This window comes from Macaca fascicularis, chromosome 4, assembly GCF_037993035.2.
Source record: "Macaca fascicularis isolate 582-1 chromosome 4, T2T-MFA8v1.1".
Taxonomy (NCBI): Eukaryota; Metazoa; Chordata; class Mammalia; order Primates; family Cercopithecidae; genus Macaca; species Macaca fascicularis.
In genome coordinates this window covers 97,488,943-97,509,653 of record NC_088378.1, presented here as the reverse complement: position 1 = coordinate 97,509,653, position 20,711 = coordinate 97,488,943, and the positions used below count along the sequence as shown (strand labels likewise).

General features: G+C 37.0%; 1 protein-coding gene across 3 annotated transcripts in view; it reads left to right on the top strand.

The window, feature by feature from the left end:
- The first annotated feature begins 16,216 nt into the window (after positions 1–16,216).
- Positions 16,217–20,711, top strand: part of MEI4 (meiotic double-stranded break formation protein 4) — a 344,684-nt gene continuing 340,189 nt past the window's right edge. For all 3 annotated transcript variants that reach the window (XM_074037609.1, XM_005552510.5, XM_045391165.3), the window contains exon 1: positions 16,217–16,530. The gene's annotated coding sequence lies outside the window, so the exon portion shown is untranslated. The remainder of the gene's footprint in view (positions 16,531–20,711) is intronic.

The window sequence follows — 20,711 nt, the reverse complement described above, 5'->3', positions numbered from 1 at the left end:
CTCACGAATAATCCACCCTTTGTTTAGCATATAATCAAGAAATAACCATAAAAATAAGTAGCTGAGCAGCTCACATTACTGCTCTGCCTATGGAGTAGCCATTCTTTTATTCCTTTACTTTCTTAATAAACTTGCTTTCCCTTTACTCTATGGATTTGACTGGAATTCTTTCTGGTGTGAGATCTGAGAACCCTGTCTTGGGGTCTGGATCAGGACACCTTTCCGGTAACAGTAATATAAGAATACATCATTTTACTAAAAGTAGTCTAAACTTAATGCACTCTATGGTTCTGTGAGGTGATGGGGCTGGGGAAGAAGAGTCTGAGGACTAGTTTCTCCTTGTTCTTAGAAATGAGAAAACTTTGTTGCTGGAGTTACGAATTGGCAGAAAAATGATTAGAGGATTTGGGGCATGTATGTCAAGAGAGAATTATTATAGTTTTAGTGCGTGCATGAAGCTCCGCATTTTAGCTTTTATCAATAAGCTGCAGAGAAATGGACATCATCTTCAAAGAACGAATGTTCCTTAATTTTAAAATAATTGGCTATTAATCTTCATGCTAGGGAATAGGAGGATAAATACTTGAAGACTTTTTTTGCAAAATCTTTATTAACAAAATAACTTTTTAAAAATATGCAGTTTAAAATCCATAGACCTTTACAAATGTATTAAATATCTGCTAAATAACAGAGCTTTCAGAGAATGCAAACATTATAATTCTTTCATCATCTGTTAAGTTGAAGGTTTGTATCTTTGGAGTTCAGTAGCTCTTCACAACCTTTTCATCTCAAAGCATGAGTTTGAATATGACTATTGGTGGCATGAATAAATAAGGTGGATTATTCTGAATAATGTCCAGAAAACTAGGTATTGTATCATTTTAAGAATTTAAAACATTGTGAGAGGAGATAAATGATTATATAAATTTTGTAAGACAATATCCTTTATTATTGGGATTATTAACAGAGTCAGTGCTTACTCGGTGGTCACAGAGCTGTGAACCAAAATTGTTTACCCCAGTATTTTACCTTTCAGACAACACAATATCCCCCACTCATGTTCAATCAAGAAAAAACTTGGTCAGTTTTGAACCTTGGTTCAGCTTAATTTTTGAGCTGCTCTGTTTTTCTTGGCTTTCCCTGACTCCTTATCCTCTGCTGCTTCTCCTTGTCAAGACCCCCTCCTGCTTTTAGCCACTGATGCTCCATGACTTTGACCCTTACTTTGAGTAGGAGGACTTGCGTTCAAAAGAGCCTCTTAGCATTTCTGGTTCCTGGTATAATCAGGTAGGTCCTCCAGGTGGTTTAAGCCCATTCAGACCTTTATGTTTGCCATAACCTGCCATAGTCAGGAAATCTATATTTTCCCTTTATTCTTTAAGCATAATTTTTTTTTTCAAAATTTGGTGAAAATCCTAAGCTCCTATAATGAACCTTTAATTCTTATTATCATTAACTTTAAAATAGCAGTATTTTAACTGATGAAATATTAGCCCAAGCAAGAGACTAATAGCATATATAATAAACTTTTATAGATCACTAAAAATATTTGGTCATATTAATTACATGTAAACACTGCAAAGAAATAGGCATTGGGTTATAGTTTATTTTACTAATAGTAGCTCAGAAATTGCAAGTAAGGAGCACTGACTGCTTTTGAGACATTTTCTCACCAAAAAATAAGGGCAATATTTGGATAAAGTAATTAATTTCAATGCATGTGAGATATGTACACATAGGGTATAGTTATACATGAGATTGGTGCTAGGAATAAAATTAGCAGGCACCAGAATTTGATAGTATCTTCCTTGAACTTGATTGGGACTTTGCTTTAGATAAAACAAACTCTAGAAATTTGGGGGTATTGAGAGTCCAATATTTTGAAGGGGTGGAGCATGTCCCTTTTTTTTTTTCTTTTACCTACTAAGTCTAACATAGTACCATATGTTAAGTTTATATCATTTATTAAATCAGTGAATAAAGAGAATTATAAAGTGATGATCAAAAGAGCCAATACACTTGTGAGACAGTAGAACTGGAAGAAAAACCCGTCTCTACTAAAAGGTGGGGGCTGGTTTGCAGACTCTGGTTTAGTGTCATGTCAATTTGAGCATCAGGAGCTGCTTACATGCAAGCTTGTCTCTGATAAAATGATTACAGACATATACACTGAAATTTTGAAAAATCAAATATATTTTGATTATAATGAGACTTAGGAAACACTTGCCAGCCGAAAAATCATTTGACCTAATTTAAAACTTTAATGTATTTTTTTTCCATTTTCAAGTTTTCACGCTTTGCTTAAAAGTAGTCAGATTCCCTACAAAGTGTGCAGTGTTTTTGGTAGCTATGTCCAAGGCCTTTGCTACATTGAGTAAAAGTGATTCTCCTTTATCTTTTCTGGAGCTGAGTCAGTGGTAACAATATATTCCGTTTTGCAAAGAAAAAAATGTAAAAATCTTGGATAGAGTCATTATTCAAATAATTTATTATTGAAAATACAGAAGCATTAAAAGATTCCAGCAATATTTTTTTTGTTTCTGCTAGAAAATGCATTCTGAGATGAATACTGTCTGAATTACTTTTCCCTGGTATCTTTGGCTTCCTTTTCTACATATAATAGATAAATTCTGTGTGAGCCTTTTCAATTTTACCGTTAAAAGGCAGCCAAATAGCCAAATAGAATCAATTCAAACAGAATAGCACTCTTTTGCTCACATTCCAATTTTGAAGAGGAAATCTGTGTGAAGAAAGTACATTTCCTATTAATTCTTCTTTTGATAAGCCAGTATGAACGTGTGCTGGAAATGGAAACTCATATAATAGCAAAAAAGCTGCATATCTGCATGATTATTAAATGTATTAAAATGTGTAAAGTGCTTATAACAATTGCCTAGCCACAGATTTTGTGCTCTGTATGGATTTGAAAACTAAAAATATAGACATAATAGGCAAGTTATACATGTATGGTAAGCCTAGGCCTAAGTTCTAAGAAAAACTGTAATTTCTAAGCCCGTGATACATTATTCACATAAAAAATATTGTTTTTCATTATTGTTTGCTTGATTCTGGAGGCAGTAAATAACAATTTAGTACACGATATCATTTATTTTTACTTCTATGTAAATAAATATTTTTTTCTTATTCTGTTTTATAATTTTTAGAAAATTGTTAGATATCTACATTCTGTTCCTAGAAGAGGCAATACATCAGCTCAACTCATATTCATTGATGCTAAGTAGTAACTCCTTTCCTTCAATCAGTCATACATGGGAACTTTGAGGAACAGCGGTTCTCAAAGGTCGGTTGCATAAGAACCACATAGGGGTTCCTTTCAGTGTAGCTTCCCAAGCCTGGGCACTGAGATTTTTACTCAAAAGGCTAAAAATTAGCCCTGGAATATGCTAGTTTGGCAAGCCTTGTCAGCTGTTCCTGATTCGGGCTGTTTCCAACAACACAGGACATTATCGACATCCTTTTACAGTTGAAGCAATGTAGAAACCAGGAAAGGTTAAATTACATGATCAAAGGCACACAGCTAATTGTTTAAAAGCTAAAATAGGCATGTTGAATACAGCTAGCTTTGGGTTTAATTAGAAATTCACTAGTCGGCCAGGCGCAGTGGCTCCTGCCGGGGACGGTGGCTCATGCCTGTAATCACAGCACTTTGGGAGGCTGAGGTGGGCGGATTACTGAGTTTAGGAGTTGGAGACGAGTCTGGTCAACATGGCAAAAACTCGTCTCTACTAAAAATACAAAAAAATTAGCCAGTCGTGGTGGCGCACGCCTGTAGTTCCAGCTACTCAGTAGGCTGAGACACGAGAATCGCCTGAATCCGGGTGACCCGGAACTTGCAGTGAGCCGAGATGGTGCCACTGCACTCCAGTCTATTCAACAGAGTGAGGCTCTGTCAAAAAAAAAAAAAAAAAAAAAAAAAAAAGGCCGGGCGCGGTGGCTCACGCCTGTAATCCCAGCACTTTGGGAGGCCGAGGCGGGCGGATCACGAGGTCAGGAAATCGAGACCATCCTGGCGAGCACGGTGAAACCCTGTCTCTACTGAAAAAAACAATCTAAAAAAATTAGCCGGGTGTGGTGGCGGGCGCCTGTAGTCTCAGCTTCTCCGGAGGCTGAGGCAGGAGAATGGCGTGAACCCGGGAGGCGGAGCTTGCAGTGAGCAGAGATCGCGCCACTGCACTCCAGCCTGGGCGACAGAATGAGACTCTGTCTCAAAAAAAAAAAAAAAAAAAAAAAAAAAAATTCAAATCTCTTGACAAGACAAGGACTGATATGAGTTCAGTTTTAAACCTTCCCTAAGCAGCCTCTCAATCTTAAACAGGATGCTAGTATTATTCTATGTTTTGTTATTCAATCTACTCTACGTATTTTGTATATTTCAGTTCAAGTTAGCAACTATTTACTAAGTACATACAATATACAAGGCATTGCCTAAAACATACAGATTAAAACAAATGAGAAAATTGTAACTTTTCAAATTTGATTTTAATAAATTAATGACTAATCATATTTTATATTTAACAATTTTGGTATTTTTAGATTGATTCAGTAAATTAATTAACTACTTAGGCAATGTAGAACCTTACCGTGTTGAGTTATAAATTTTTAATATGCAATTTTTCTTTTCATAGTTATAATATGCTCCTGGCAATAATTTGTGAAGTACAAAACATTTGTACCTAATTTTCTCTTCTGTTGTTCTGTTCTAAATTTGGAAATAATATCTCAAATCTAAACTTCTAAATTAAGTTTGGACTTATAGACATAAACATCATAAACAAAAACACAATTGAATGTATTTCTCAGAAAAAATGTTGAATATAAAATCATAGAAATGATTTAAAAATAGGGATGATACTGTCTACTTTTTCCTCTAATACACATACTCTCACCCTGACACATAGTCATACAATGCTGATGGCTTTAATGGGCAAGCAGCATGGTCATTCTGTAGAAAATCTTGAGTATAGTAAGAAAATTAGTATGTCTATTTATCTTTTAATAATAATTAACATATTGGACATTTTCCATGTGTCATACCCTGCTATGCACTTGAAATACTCTCATTTAGTTTTCACAATCCTATTATAATCCTCATTTTATAGATAGTAAAATTGAGGCTTGGAGAAGTTAAGTAACTTTTCTGAAGTTAGCATTTGAGTTGAAGAAATCTGATTCTAGAATTTGCAGTTTTAGCCACAATGCTGACACATGTGCCTCAAGCTTACAACAGGATGGGATTTCAGAAAGGATTTTTCGGCCGGGCGCGGTGGCTCAAGCCTGTAATCCCAGCACTTTGGGAGGCCGAGACGCGCGGATCACGAGGTCAGGAGATCGAGACCATCCTGGCTAACACGGTGAAACCCCGTCTCTACTAAAAAATACAAAAAACTAGCCGGGCGAGGTGGCGGGCGCCTGTAGTCCCAGCTACTCCGGAGGCTGAGGCAGGAGAATGGTCTAAACCCGGGAGGCGGAGCTTGCAGTGAGCTGAGATTCGGCCACTGCACCCCAGCCTGGGCGACAGAGCAAGACTCTGTCTCAAAAAAAAAAAAAAAAAAAAAAAGAAAGGATTTTTCTATACTTCCCTTACCATTCTTATAAAACATTTCTGGCCTATCACTCATGTTTGAAAGACATTTGGACAAGAATTAATATGATCAGCAAATGGGCCTGCTGTGCAGGCCCAGCAGCAGCAGCCAGGTGGGGTGCCTTAATATCACAGCTTTCTCCTACCAGCTTTCTTAACCTTCACTGCTATTTTGTATATTCTTCTAACAAAAAACTCGATTGGCTTTCTTAACTTTATATGAGAAATCATTGCATTTTATTTCATCAAAATATTTCAAATAGAAATTATATGCTTTAAAACAAAGAAAGCTTATTTGGAGCAATGTATTCAAATATTAATATCTTCATGGGTTTGACTTGAAAAGTAGTTTCCAGAATATTATTACCCTAAGAATATTAGAGTATTATCTAATATTAATTCTAAAACACATGCATAAATATTTCAATTAATATTTTCCTGTTTTTAATTCCTTTCATCTACAGGGAGGCTGAAGGAAAGCTGTGTAACAGAGATCACAGCTAAGGGTGGTACACCATGTGGCTCAAAGCTGGAAATGATCATTATGGATGTCAGAGGCTTCTTTTGGTAATGCATGGAGATAAAGCAACTATGTGATGTGTTAGGACAGGAACAATTCATAAATGAAGTTTTAGCTCTTCCAAATATATTGACAGGCTGTTGCTGCATCTGTCTCATTAATATGCCCTATCAAACCAAAAAACAAACAAAAGGAAAGGATTTGCTTGAGGATGGATTCAAAAGCAAGAGCAAGAAAAGAATGAAGACAATAAGCTCCTGATGAGTTTACCATGAAGGCAAACACTCACCTCCAGCTGAGATTTTGAAATTTGTTTTTCTAGAGGAGGCATTAGATAGTATAAAAGCAGTGCTCAACAGAGTAGCATTTATAAAAGTTAATCAAATAGTGAAATCATTGAGGACAAAGAGCTTTAGTTATCTGAAGATACAGTATCAGATATTCACTTTTAACTCTTAAAATGAATTATTATTCATGTACAAAAGCTACTGATTTTCAGCCTGAGGAAAATAATTTGAAAGAACAGGTAAGAATTAGAATAGGTAAGAATACTATAATTTCTGATGAGCACACAGGTGCCAAAGATTCTTTCACAATAAATAACTGGAAATAACTTTTCCAGCAGAGAGTTGAGTAGAATGTAAGGAAATGAGAATTTAGGTATCATTAATTTATCAGCACAGCCAAGCTTATTTTGATAACATATATGAGGAATATGAATTTAAAAGATTTATTTTCAAAGAGATAACAATTTACAATTACCAATAGATGTACTTTGATATTCATCCTGGTGAAGTAGGATATTTCCCTGACCCCTCATGAAACCTGTGACAGGAGTGCCTTGTTTACTCAGCCCACCACTCTCAACTCCTCGTGGAAGGGAGTGCCCAATTGAATAAGGTGGGAACTGGAGCGCGTGCGCTCTCGAACCGTTTCAGCCCTGGCAGGATCAGACTCCACTCACTTGGACCCCCTGCATTCCACCTCTTGTGGGAGGGAACGCTCAGGGGAGTGGGTACTGGCTCAGGTGAGTGAGCCAGAGTGAATGCTTTTGGGTGCCGGCAGGAGTGAACTCTGTGCAGGCCCAGCAGCAGCAGCCAGGTGGGGTGCTTGCAACTCGGGAAGTCCCAGAGGACATGTTACAGTACTCTTTTAGCTCTGCTGACCGCTGATGGCTTAAGTGTTAACAGTTCAGTGGGCCCTTTGCCTTTCCATGCAAGGCGGCTGCCCTCCACCAGCAAGGGCAAAGGGCCAGTGTGACAGCCTTTTTTATCTGCACTGGTGACTCCCAAACTCTTGTCCAGCGCCCAGGAAAAATGAGGTCACACAAACGAATTGAAGGATGGTAATGTGGGGGTTTTATTGAAGGATGGTAATGTGGGGGGTTTTATTGAAGGATGGTAATGAGTGGGGTTTTATTAAAGGATGGTAAATGTGGGGGTTTTATTGCAAGTGAAAGTGGCTCTCAGTGGGAAGGAGTGCTGAAAAGGGGATGGGGTGGGTAGGTAATCTCCTCCTGGGTTTGGCTGTCTCTGGCTGTATTCTTCTCTGAAGTTATCCCATCAAACTGTTTCTTTGAAGTCAAGCCACTTCTCTCTCTAACGTGCAACTGTAGTCCCTGACATGCAGATGCTTCTTCCTTCTGCTGGCTCAGTCTAGGGTCTTTATAGGCACAGGCTGGTGGGTGGGGCGGGCCATGGGTAGTTTAGGAAAAGGCAGCATTCAAACAGGAAAACAGGGATAGAAGTTCTCACTTTGGGCCATGGGTTTCAGGTTTTTCAGCTTAAAGGTGGAGTTTCTATCGGGGACCTGCCCTTTTCTGCCTAGAATTTCTCTGCTGCCTGTCCTTGTCACTGGTACTCCAGGCCCTTTGGCCTACGATCTAGGCTAGGCACTTTCTCCCCAAAACACTGTTACTTGTCTTGTTAGAATTCAGCTTCTCATTACCTCTTCAAAAAGCCACTCCTAACTACCTTCCCCCTAAAATCTGGTATCCATTACTCTGTTTCCCATGGCACTCAGTGTTGGCTCCCATTAAAACACAGCTATAATATTTTTTAACTCTTCTGCATTCCCCAAGAGACTCTGAAGTCCTTACTGTCAATCCCTACAATGTTTACTCAATGTTCTGAGTAGCACGTCACAGGTGTCTAACCAGCATTCCAGTATGGGCCATCAATAAATTAATACAGTATTTTCAGAGTCTTCAAGACCCAATGGTGCAACATTTTCATGGTGCAATTCTAGAAACAACTGAGGCAGCCTGATTTTTGCCATCGATAAACGCAAACAAAGATCAGCAACTGAATGCACTTAAATAACACATACAACCAGCATTATACATTTATCAATTTTTTTCTTAATATTGCTACATCTGTCATGTTTAAAAAATAGGGAGTGTGGAAATTGTAGACCAAAAAGTACCCGAGACAAATCTCAGTTTAGAAGTTTATTTGGCCAACATTAAGGACATGTCCCTGACATAGCTTCAGGAGGTTCTGACATGTGTCCAGGTGATCTGGCTGCAGCTTGTTTTTTCACATTTTAGGGAGACATAAGATATCAATCAATACCTGTAAGATGTACATTGGTTCGGTCTGGAAAGATGAGGCAACTCACAGGGAGGTGGGCAAGGTTGGGTTCCAAGTCATAGATGGATTGAAAGGTTTTCTGATTGTCAAGTAGTTGAAAGAGTTCATCTGAAGACCTGGAATTAACAGGATGGAGTTTCTGGGTTAAGATAAGGGGCTGTGGAGAGCAAGGTTCTTATTGTTCAGATGAAACCTCCAGATAGCGAGTTTCAGAGAGAATAGATCAAATGTTTCTGATTAGGCTTACAGAGTAGTCTGTTCTGTTAGTCTTAAGGTCTCTGTTTTAGTGTTAATACTGGTCAGCTGTGCCTGAATTCCAACAGGAGGAAGGTATAATGAGGCATTTCCTTTTTTTTTTTTTTTTTGAGACAGAGTCTTGCTCTGTCTCCGAGGCTGGAGTACAGTGGCATGATCTTGGCTCACTATAACCTCTGCCTCCCAGGTTCAAGCAGTTCTTCCTGCCTCAGCCTCCTGAGTAGCTGGGATTACAGGCACCCACTACCATGCCAGGCTACTTTTTGTATTGTTTAGTAGAGACAGTTTTTCGCCATGTTGGCCAGGCTGGTCTTGATCTCCTGACCTCAGTTGATCTGCCTGCCTCTGCTTCCCAAATTGTTAGGATTACAGGCGTGAGCCTTTTTTTTTTTTTTAAGTGAAAGCAAGTTTATTAGGAAAATAAAGGAATAAAGAATGGCTACTCCATAGGCAGAGCAGTTGAGGTATTTCCAGTCACCCATTCCCATCATGGCCTGAACCAGCACTTCAAGTTTACTTTAGAATGCCCTTGGCTGAGAGGAGGGTTCCATTCATTTGGTTGGGGGTGGGTTACAATTTTATTTTTGGTTTATAAAATACTTTTTTCCCTTGAATAATAATAGAAACGTAGGGGTTATGCAGAAGGATAAAGGGACAACTTCAGTAATTTGAAGCAAGTTGAAAATTAATAATAGAGTCCCGGGCATAATTATTTAATCTAATTTAAGAGTAGAAAGGTGTTTCCAAAGTCATCTTGCCCAAATCCTTTCCTTTACACAGAGGGAAGCTGATTTTCTCAGGGTCACAGTGCAATAAATGGCAGAATACAGATTAAATCCCAAGTGTTCTGACTCTAAATACAATCTTTTTCAGGATATCACAGCCCCTTCAATAGTGCAAGTAGAAAGGGCATGTTTCTGGCTTTAAGCTAGCAATGGGAGAAAGATATGTTTATTGTTAATGTAACATAAATGGGGAAGAAAATGTTATCATTTGTGATGCAAATTTATTCCACTGTAATAAGGCAGTACCACTAGCATCAAAGTAATAATTCTTTGCATAATATCATCTGGAAGAGGATATGTAAATGAATGCTGGCTAACTAGCAGAATACACAGCAATACAGTTTTAGTGTACAATTGGTCCCCATAGTTTGTCATGATTTACAACTGTGTTTCAGTTAGCCCTGAAGGTGAATCATCAGAGTCTCACATGTGTTAGGTTTTCTGACCCAGATCAAAGCCACCTATTTTCAGTGTGTGTCAAGGGAGTGGTGGGGGTTGAAGGGTTGAAGGGTTGAAGGAAGGGTGGGATTTTGCTTTAGTTGGAGAAAATAACCCTGAGGCCAGGAAGTCACTACTTAGGATTAAGGGGTGTCAGAGCCTTGACTTTGCTACTTAAAATGTCTGAGTGACTTTGGAAATGTTAACTGCTGTAAATTGTTAATGGAGGGGAATATAAAATAAGAATACTTTATAGATTTGTGAGGTTTGTATGCATGAGGTCTGCAAAGTTCTAGGCAAGGGGTGCGATATTAATAAACAATAGACATTGTTGTTACTTGTGATTGTCTTGACATATCAGGTTTGTACCTTAAACAGTCTATGTTAATTTTTGTACCCACATAAAAATATCTAACAAATAGAAGATGAAGCAGAGAAAAATGTATGAAACTGAACATCATAACTGTCAATGACAATGTGACTATTAAAGTTAAGATTGTATTAAATTAATTAATTGATTCTTTTTTCTCTTCCTTCAGGTTGTATGTCATATACAGAAAAAAAAAGATACTACTGTTGCTAGGTCAGTCTTCTCTCTGAATAAAAATGATCTTTTAGATAATCTTAAAACAGCTCTTTAAAATTTACATTTTGAGGATACAATCAAGTAAGAAGGTTATTTTGGATGCTTATGATAAGTTATCTATATTACACCAAATACAATATGTTTGGTTTGGAAAACGTTGTGCTCAAAGGCAATGATCTTCTATGTAATTTTTGGGTTGCAGTGCATGACAAAGTAATTGGGAACTGAGGAGGTTGTGTTCCTTTGGGAGATCCAAATTCACTCATAAATTATTACTACTAAGATTAATAATAATTGAGGGTTTCGTTATGAAAAAAATCATCCATACTCATTTGCTAATGGGCAAAGAAAACTGCAATATCTACTACAGCAATCTATTTACTTTTACACTTGGATTTGCTAAAAAAAAAAATCACTAGGCAAAGGGAGGTAGGAATTCAGGCAGTAATAATAGCAAATATTTATTTAAAATTTAGTATGGTCCAGACACTCTTTAAGGTGCTATATACATGAATTATATCACTTGATGTAAGTGTAATTCTTATCTTCTCCATTTTATAGATTAGGAAATTGAAGTTATAAAAGCAAAGCAATTTATACTGGGTCAACTGACTAGTAAGGAGCAAAACTAGGAGTATAATCCAGGCAGTCTTTATTCAGAGCTCACGCTCATATTTACTATACTATATGCCTGCTATTCAGAGCTCATGCTCGTATTTAGTATACTATATGTCTCCTATCAAGGTCAAAAACAAAACAAGTAAAGCAACAAACTCATCTCAATTGAGGATAAAACAGATATATTGCTAGATAACAGAAGATGATGAGAGTTTGTTTTTTCTGTATCCCTAAGCATTTTTAGTACCAACCTTTCTATTTTTGACAGTTTGCATGCCATACTGAGCTATAAGCTGTGGTGTCTACACAGTCAGAACCACACTCTTCCACTAATGGATTTTCCACCACTCTGCTTTTTCTTCCTCTCCTGAAAATAATTGGTGAGTTTCTTTTCCCCAACTAATCTTAATAGTCCTTCATTTAACATTATATTTTACCCCGAATGTTTATACCGATTAATATTTCCATTATGAAATAAGACCTAACAATTGTGACTTTAAAAACTTCCCTATCATTAAACTTTTACTTTTAATGTTGATCTTGGCAGCATTTAGTTCTGAATATTTCTTAATATTTCTGCCTAATTCTCGTATTTCTTTAATGCAAATGGAATGCTTTAAAAGTACATCTTCTTCAGAGAACCTCTTTTGCCTTACCTTTCTTTGTTATCCGTTCTTTCAGAAAGTCACAATGCCTCCAATAGTAACTGAACAAGCTCTTTTGTCTCCATGGAAGGTTTCGCCATATGCACCTCTAAAGTCCCTTTTCCAAATTGTTAATGTGCCTCAGTGATTTGCTTTTTTACTTGATATCTTAATAGAGTGCCTTTCTTCTTTCCTAGTAGACCTAAAATGGCTTCTATGGTGCTTATAATTTTAGTAGTTTAGTCTCATTTGTTTTGCATGTCTTTTCATCAATTCAGTTGGTAAAACCGTGGAACTTCTCATTCGTTCCAAGAAGATAAAATAGCACGAAAAACTGAGCTCATAAACACATAAATTAGAGTGCAATATTCATACAACAAAGACTTATTTACTTTAGAAACAGATTTTTGTTTGCAGTGTTTCTTTTCAAAGCCTAAACATTCTCTGTATATTCAAAATAGAAATTTCAGTGAAAACACTTTTGAACATTCTTCACAAATATAAGTAGACAAATAAAATACTTCAATTCGGGGAATAGTTCTTTTTACAATGTGTGATTTAGGTATATTAAAATGAGATATTATTCATAGTTATAAACACTGCCTCTGCTCAGCTGTATTCTCAATCTTTCCACTTTTCTACAATTCTACACTTTATGCTTCAAATTTAAGTATTTTTAAAATACATTTTTTCTTATGTCTTTCATAGTTTAATAGATTTAAACACTATAAACTCTTACGGACTTTGCTCTTTTAAAGCAAAGATAGCAACTATATTGACAAAGATTGGGAAAAAGTTGCAAGAGGGCATCTGTAATATGCTAATAATTATGTAAATGACATTATAAATTACAAATTTTGTGTTAATAGCAATTGAATTCTTAAAGATAATGATATGTGGGATTCTGTGAAATAATGTTAAATCAAATAACGATAGGTTTATTATCTATTGAAGATTACGCTAGGCTGTTAGACCAATTTGAAGGAAGTACAGCCAATAGTTAAGTGATGACCAATATGAATATGAAGCAAAAGCAGGTGTGAAAGTTATCAGGTAAAATATTAGCCAAAATTCCGAGAAACAGTTAAAAGACATGAAAGAGTTGTGAAGGTAGCTGCCTCAGATACCATGGAGAATGTTAAAGACATTAGTGGATGAAACACTCTGAACAGGAAGCTTGTAAGACAAATTAAAGGGGGGCAGCTAAAGAGAGACTGAGCTGGTCTCCTGGATGTGCTGGAGTGAAGGGTTAAGTTTATGCACTTTAAGTTTATGCACCTTGAAGGAAGATAGGGTGGGGTGGAGGTCTTAGCTCTACCATCTACTAGCTGAATGTCCTTGGATGAATTAATCAATCAGAGTTAGCTTATTGTAAACTAAGGATTAAAAACATTACATGACCCGTAAGGATTTTGTGAGGATTAATCAAATCAGATAGTCCATGATTACCTGGTATAGTATGTGTAATATTTGCTAGTTATTATTAATCATTATACTTGACTTTAAAATTTGGTTCTCTTACTAGGCTGCTAGAACATTGTAAACAGGGGTTTTATTATTTCTAAGTAGTACCTAAGATGATAAATGTTTCCTAAACTGTTTAACTGAACACAAAGCTAATTTTTTTCTGTGTAAGGCATGTTGGCTTATGAATTATTGATGCCATTTCTATTTTGTGATAGAGCAGTTTATATCATTTTTATAATTGTATATAATAAAATAATGCAAAATGTCATTCTTTAATGTTTTTAAACAATAGGTATTTTAAAAGTAACTCACATCTTTATTTGAGATTTTATTAGATATTCTGCTGTTTTTGATTAAACTAACCATCTTACAATTAATATTCAAATAACACACAACAGCAACTAAGGTGTTATTTGTGTTACTGTGTGTTATTTGATTACATTTTTGTACTCATTTTATCCATTTCAATAATTTTGTTTTATAGTAAACCGACTAATAATAATTTAGTGTTCTCTTCATCTAAGGTTTTATATTTTGCAAACAGAGAAACCATTTTCTTTTGTGTTTTTGTTCAAACTCTGAAAATTTATACATCATTACCATTAATAGTTTCCTTTGCTAATTTATAGACTGACTTTTAATAACCTTGCTCTCTTGAAACTGTTACATGTGAGAAGCATGATTTTTGAAAATATTCTGTTCTGACTGTCTGCTCAAGCCCCATTCAGATCCTCTGTATTTAAATGCAATGAATAACAGGAAGAGGTAAAAGACCTTACACGTATCTTTTCACATTTTCACCTTCTGTTATTTATAAACTCCTTTAGAAAAGTGGCTTGGGTCAAAGCAAATGATGTTTTTAGAAAAGTAGTTCCTAAAAGGCACAGAATTAAATACTTCAAGTACCTGGAGTCCATTAATTTCTTTTTACAACAAAAATGTACTTATTACCTATTATGTATTCTCATCAAAAATGAGGGAGGCCAAAATCAGTACAAAAACGTACAATTTTCCTGAAAGTTATTCTATGTTATATACTTTTGGAAAATTCATAACCACATTATTTTCAGAAGCTCAAAGAAAATTATAAATTTTACTTAGATTAAGAGATACCTACCTAAGGCTTAATGTGAAAGGGTACAATTTCATTAAAATTCAGTTTGCAGTTTTCCCGTGGATTTCAGTGATTGCACTGTATTTTGGTTGTTTACCCATTTGGTTTAATTATCAGACTGTGCACTTGTATAGGGCAATAATCATGACTCACCCTGTGAGTTCAACAGGATTGAACTCCAGTTATGTGCTGGCAATGAATGTGAAGCAAGTACAGTCCGTAAGTGATGACCAATAGGAATACAAGGCAAAAGCAGGTATGAAAGTGATCAGGTAAAGATTAGCCAGAAGACTGAGAAACAGTTAAATGACATGAAAGAGTTGTGAAGGTAGCTGCCTCAGACACCATGGAGAATGTTAAGACATTAGTGGATGGAACACTCTGAACAGGAAGCTTGTGAGACAAATTAAAGGGAGGCAGCTAAAGACAGACTGAGCTGGCCTCCTGGATGTGCTGGCATAACACGAGTTCATTCCAGTATGTTTCAATGAATGAATGAGTGGAATTGAAACGGAATTTCACACATGCAGGGACACAGGCAACTTTTCTACATTTCCCCTACTTGACCCTTGTTTATCTCTCTGAGAAACGAATTGTGATGATTGGATTTTACATTTGTTAATAAGAACAGCAAATACAGTAAGCCATTAATTTACTGTTCATTACTTTGGAGTTCAAGATAATTAAATCTTGGTTTATCTTAAATTTATCTTTGCAGGATTTAAAGATGAATGGTATCAAACAAATTACAGTAGACTTAAAATCCTTGAATTTCTTTAATGGGCAGATGGCTAAAGCAATCATGCTTAACATTGTATAGAAATTTAAAATAACTGATTGGATGCAAATGAATGTCTTAATAAAATAAAATCCATTTAGTAAAATAAGTTTAACAAATCTCTATTTAAAAATACTTGATATTTTATTCTATAAATAACACATTAAGATTTCTACTTAACAGCAACTAAGCATTGTGTGTAATACTACATATTACAGAGAATCTGCCTTCAGGATGTTTAGAATCCAGCTGAGATTGTAGCACATGAAAGAATTATAAAACAACATATAAGGCAAAAATATATGATTAAGAATAAAGGCGAAAATACAATGTGAAAAATAGGAAGGTGAGAAAAATCACTCTACAATCATAATTTCTTGCAAGAAATAAAAATTTAATTTCACTTTTGGAAAAAGAAAAATCGTTTTATAATTCATCTTTTCATCAGGTCCCGAAGTCCCCCTTTCCCATCCTGCTCCCTCATTAGAATCAATGCACTTATTTCCGTGATATGTCTCTCTAGCGATTTTTTTTTTTCTTCAAGGCCTTAATCTCACTTTCAGGCGAGCAAGCTCGAGGGGGCGCTCTCCGGAGGAAAAATACTGGGCCTGCGCCATTTCCTGCCCCGAGCCCAAATTACAGAACGCCTGGTCCGTAGAGCCGAGGGCCCCTGTTGACTAGGCTCCTGCTCAAAGCTAGAGTTATTTTCTCTAGACTCGCTGTGGAGCCCTGGGCTCCTCCTGGGAACAAGCCGCCCAGAGGGGCAGTAGGGGCCGAGTCGGCCGCACGGGCTTCTGGGGCTTGTGGTCTCCGGAACCGGCTCCCGCCTCACTTCCCCGAGGAGTGTAAGGCCTTGGGCGGGCCAGCGTTTCCGGGCTAGCTCTGGTGACCACCTGCTGGGCAGCACGTGGAACCCCGCCCCTGGGGATGGCGCAGAGCGCCTGCTCCAGGGCGCCTGTGCCCGCTTGAGGGCGCCTTCCCCCGCTACAGGAACCCAGAAGGTAGGTGGGGCGGGTCCTGCACAGATTTCCAAGACGCCCTCCCACCGCGCGAGGCCTGGCTTTCTGCGCCTGTGGACCACTTGTCCCTTCCACGTGCCCTGGATTTGGACGTGAGCTCGCAATATTCGCAGGTGTGTATGGAGCTCCGCACACGTTTGGACATTTCTGTTTGCCTAATTGATTATAGACTGCATCTGCTGTGGAGCTACTGAAGCATCGGCCCACACCTGTGTGGATTTCTGTGGTATATTCCGGAGTCTGAGCATGTTGTAGTCTGGCTTGACCACCAAAATGGTTCTTGAGCTTGGAAGAGAGGCCTGTGTTTTGAGGTCTTTGGTGGAGTTGTCAAATCCATTCACTGAGCAGATCTTTTATTAAGCACCCATTCTATTGGACAAAATAGGTGAAGTGCTGTAGGTGTCAAAGGTGGGACAGCCGTGGTCTCTTGTCTCAAGGACCTCACAGGCTTCAGTTAGCAAGGGATTTATAGATCCATAGCAAGCATTGAGGGTAAAGGGTGAACTTGTATAAGAAGGATTTGATAAAGTAGTGTGGGACATGGGGGCTTGATGGAGAAGCTTCATGGAGGAGGTGGCCCTTTAAGGAGGGATAAAAAACATTTGAAAAAGGCAGAAGTGAGGAGTACAGTACAAATGAAGGGCTTGTTAAGAATAAAGGCAGGAAGCCACATATGTATGGAGAAAACACAATGTCTTGGTAAGTCTAGATTGTTTGAAGAGGCAGGAATTAAGTCTGCCTCTTGGACTGAAAAGCTTTGAATGGTTTTAAAGTCTGGAATTGCAGACACATTTGGACTTGAATTCCATCAGGAACCATAGATAAGGCAATGTGCAGTTGTTTAATATTCATAGCATGCACATAATGTAGAAAAATATGAATAGAATATATTGTTCAATAGCAACATTTGTGTCAAATTGATTACACACATTGATCACTTTTGGAAGACTTGTTTGTATTTTTGTTGTCTATTTAAAATCGAGAGATTTACAGCATGTCATATGACTGCAAAGAGACTCAGTCACTTGACGGGGATTTGTGAGTTGGTATCCATTATTCTGTTTATTTTTATATGTGAGGACTTAGTCCTTCAGAAGAGTTTCAGATCAAATGCAATAAAGGGCATGTGTAATTTGAAACATGTATGGATGATTTTGAGGACATGATAATGGACCATAAATGACATAATTCAGATGTAAAATTTGAAAATGGTCACACAAAAATTGATAACCATGAGTATGTTTTTTATTCTTTTTTTGTGAATGTGTCTGGATGCCAGTATTTGGAATCAGCTTTGCAAAAAGTGTTTTGTAGGCCTTGTTAAAGCTTAGAAAATGTTACGTTATACCATGTCTTTAGTGTGTATGAGGATGTTAACGGTCCATTGGATATTGTGGTGAAGATCAAAGAGAATATTTTAATTCTTTCGTAAGGCATGTGTACATTAAACTGTGCCATACCAAGGTGCTTGAAGCTGAAGATCAGGGTGACAATTTATTATAACAAAGCTAGCTAAATTAGGCTAGGTCACTTAGGAGCATTGTTGAGGCAAACATACGTATGACTACATTGTGGAGAATAGATTGGAGGGAGTTAGAGATCAGTTAGAAGGCTGATACAATCATAATGACAAGATACTAAGGGTTTGAGGAAAAAATGTAGACACATTTTAAAATACAGGACAATAATCATGGGAGTAAGGCTGCTGAAGTCAGAGAACAAAGTGTTTTAAGAGTAGAGGAGAGTGGTTGTCAGGGTCAAATACTGTAGAGAAATAGAATGGGGGTTTGCAAGTGGTCTTAAGGTTTGGCAGTTGTGATGTCATTTGCGACCTTGGTAAGAACACCTAGGTCGGGTGGGGGTGATTGGATAATTTTTTTTTTATTTTTTTAAAACTGGGAGCAACCTAAACATGATTATGTATTGAAAGGTAGAAGTCAATTCAGGAAACGACATTGAAAGAGCTGAGAGGAGAGGATTGATGGAAAAGGTATAAGGGTTTGGTATGCAATTAGTGCACTTTCTTAGAATATAACTTATGTTAAAGGATAGGAAGGAAGATATTGGCTATTTTTGAGGAGATTATTATCGAGTAATCATAGCTTCCTTATGTGTCAGCAGAGTGCCTAGAATCCAGCTAGCTTATCTATCCATTCATGTTAAGTTATTCAGCTAAGATTTTCAGAGCTTATCATGTGTTAGCCACAGAGATTTCTGCTCTGAACAGATAGGCAGTGGGCTCAGTGGAGCTCTCTTACGACTAAGGCCAATAGACATCAAACAACTGACTACATACGGATTATCCAACTGTAATTGTGATAACTGAGAGAAACAGTATAGAATTTTAAGAGCACCTGTAATCAGAAGGAATTGACATGGCCTGAGGGTATCAAGGAAGGAATATTCAAGAATAGAATGTTTAAGCTGGTGCCTAAAAGGGATCTCTCTTGTTACCAAGTCAGCCCTCCCACCCCTAATGTGGCCTTCTCTTGCCCTGTTATCATCCCATTTCCTCTTCTCTGTTTACTGGTGAGCAGGTTCTCCACTCTTGAGCACTTGAAATATATTTTGCCAATAGGTTGATAAAGTGGGAAAACTTTCAAAAACCAAGGCTTTGTAAGGATCTTTCTCAAGCCAGTTATTTCTGCATTATGGTGGCTAAATATGAACTAAGTAGCCATTAAATTTTATTCATGCTACATTAATTCCCATTAGGGAAAGAAACGGTTTTGGGTTTGGCAAATCGATTTTCAGCCACAGCCTTAGCCTCTTAACATCCTTTGGTGGAACCACAGTGAGCACAGGGCCTGTCACTTCTTATTAGGACTTTTTGGTAACAGCCAGTGAAGGTTAGTCTTCTTTTCTTTCATTTAAAATTTTAACGCTCTCTGGATCAAGTGATTGGGGATTAAGTATCCACTCATGTATCTTCAGGGAAACGAAGGTACTATTGCTGCTATGATTTTGCATTTATATAGCACTTGAGTGTTGGCTAAGTGCTTTTACAATCAATTTTATTGTTCAATTTAAAAGATAGCCTAAAATCACCCCTGTCAAAATTTATTTGATTGGATTCAGAGAAAAGAATCTTTTCTGAAAAATGGGCCTTCTATGATGTGAAGAACTCTGATCTATCAAAAGATTAGACGTAAGACAACGTTAACATCATCTAAGGAGAGTAAGCTGTTAATAGAAGATAGTAGCCACATAATGCTTTTGTTGTTACCTGCCTTTACAAGGAAAGAAAGTGAAAATAAACATTATAGTGGTAGAAATACATCCCTGTAGGAAGTCAACCCCCCATCATATAGTTTGTAACTAAGGAATTCAGAGCTGTTTTATGAGTGACAGTCTGTATCTTTTAATATACATCCTTAAAGCATTAGGTTTTATTTAGAGCAAGGCTTGGCAAACTATTTCTGAACAGTGCCAGAAAAAAATAAATATTTATTCAATAGAGTAAATATTTCAGGCTTCGCAGGCCATACTGTTTCTGTTGCAACTACTAAACTGCAAAGCTGTAGTGCAAAAGTAATGATACATGAATGAATGGGCATGTCTGTTTGGATTGAAATGTGGTTTATAGAAGCAGGCCAGCCAGATTTAGCCTGTGGGCCAGTTTTCCAATCTTTGATTTACAGCATTTCTGAGATTCCTTACTGAACAGGGAGTGTTATAGATTGGAATGATTGATAGCCAAAAGCTCCATGAAGGCAGAGATAGACTTGTTTTGTTGACTGTTATATCCTTGTGTCTACCACAGTGCCTGACAGATTGGGGATAATTAAATATATCTGTTGAATAAGAGAGTAAGAACAGAATATTTGATGGAAAATTACCTGAGGTAGGCTAAATGGTTCTATATTCAGATTTTCAGGTTCTATGACATGCTATGGTACTGACATTTTGGGTAGAGCAAATTCAGTAGACCTTCCTTATCTGTGGGTTCTTTATCCATAGATTCAAACCAGCCACAGATTGAATATGTTTAAAACATTGAAAACAATAATACAACACTAAAAAACAATGTAAATAAAAAAATAGTACTACTACTATTTGTTTTTTATGTTCATTATTGTTCCCCTCGCATTTTGGAAATACAGCAAGATATATTGAAATCCAGTAATTTTTCATTGATAATCCAGTTCAATTTAGATGCATCTGGTTGATGGAATATTGTATACACAACTTCTCTCCACTGTCCTTGTTCTTTACATTGGGATTTTGTAAATGAGTCAAATTCACATTTTAATCCTCTGTTCCTCAGACAGTAAGTTTTTGAGTACCTTACCAT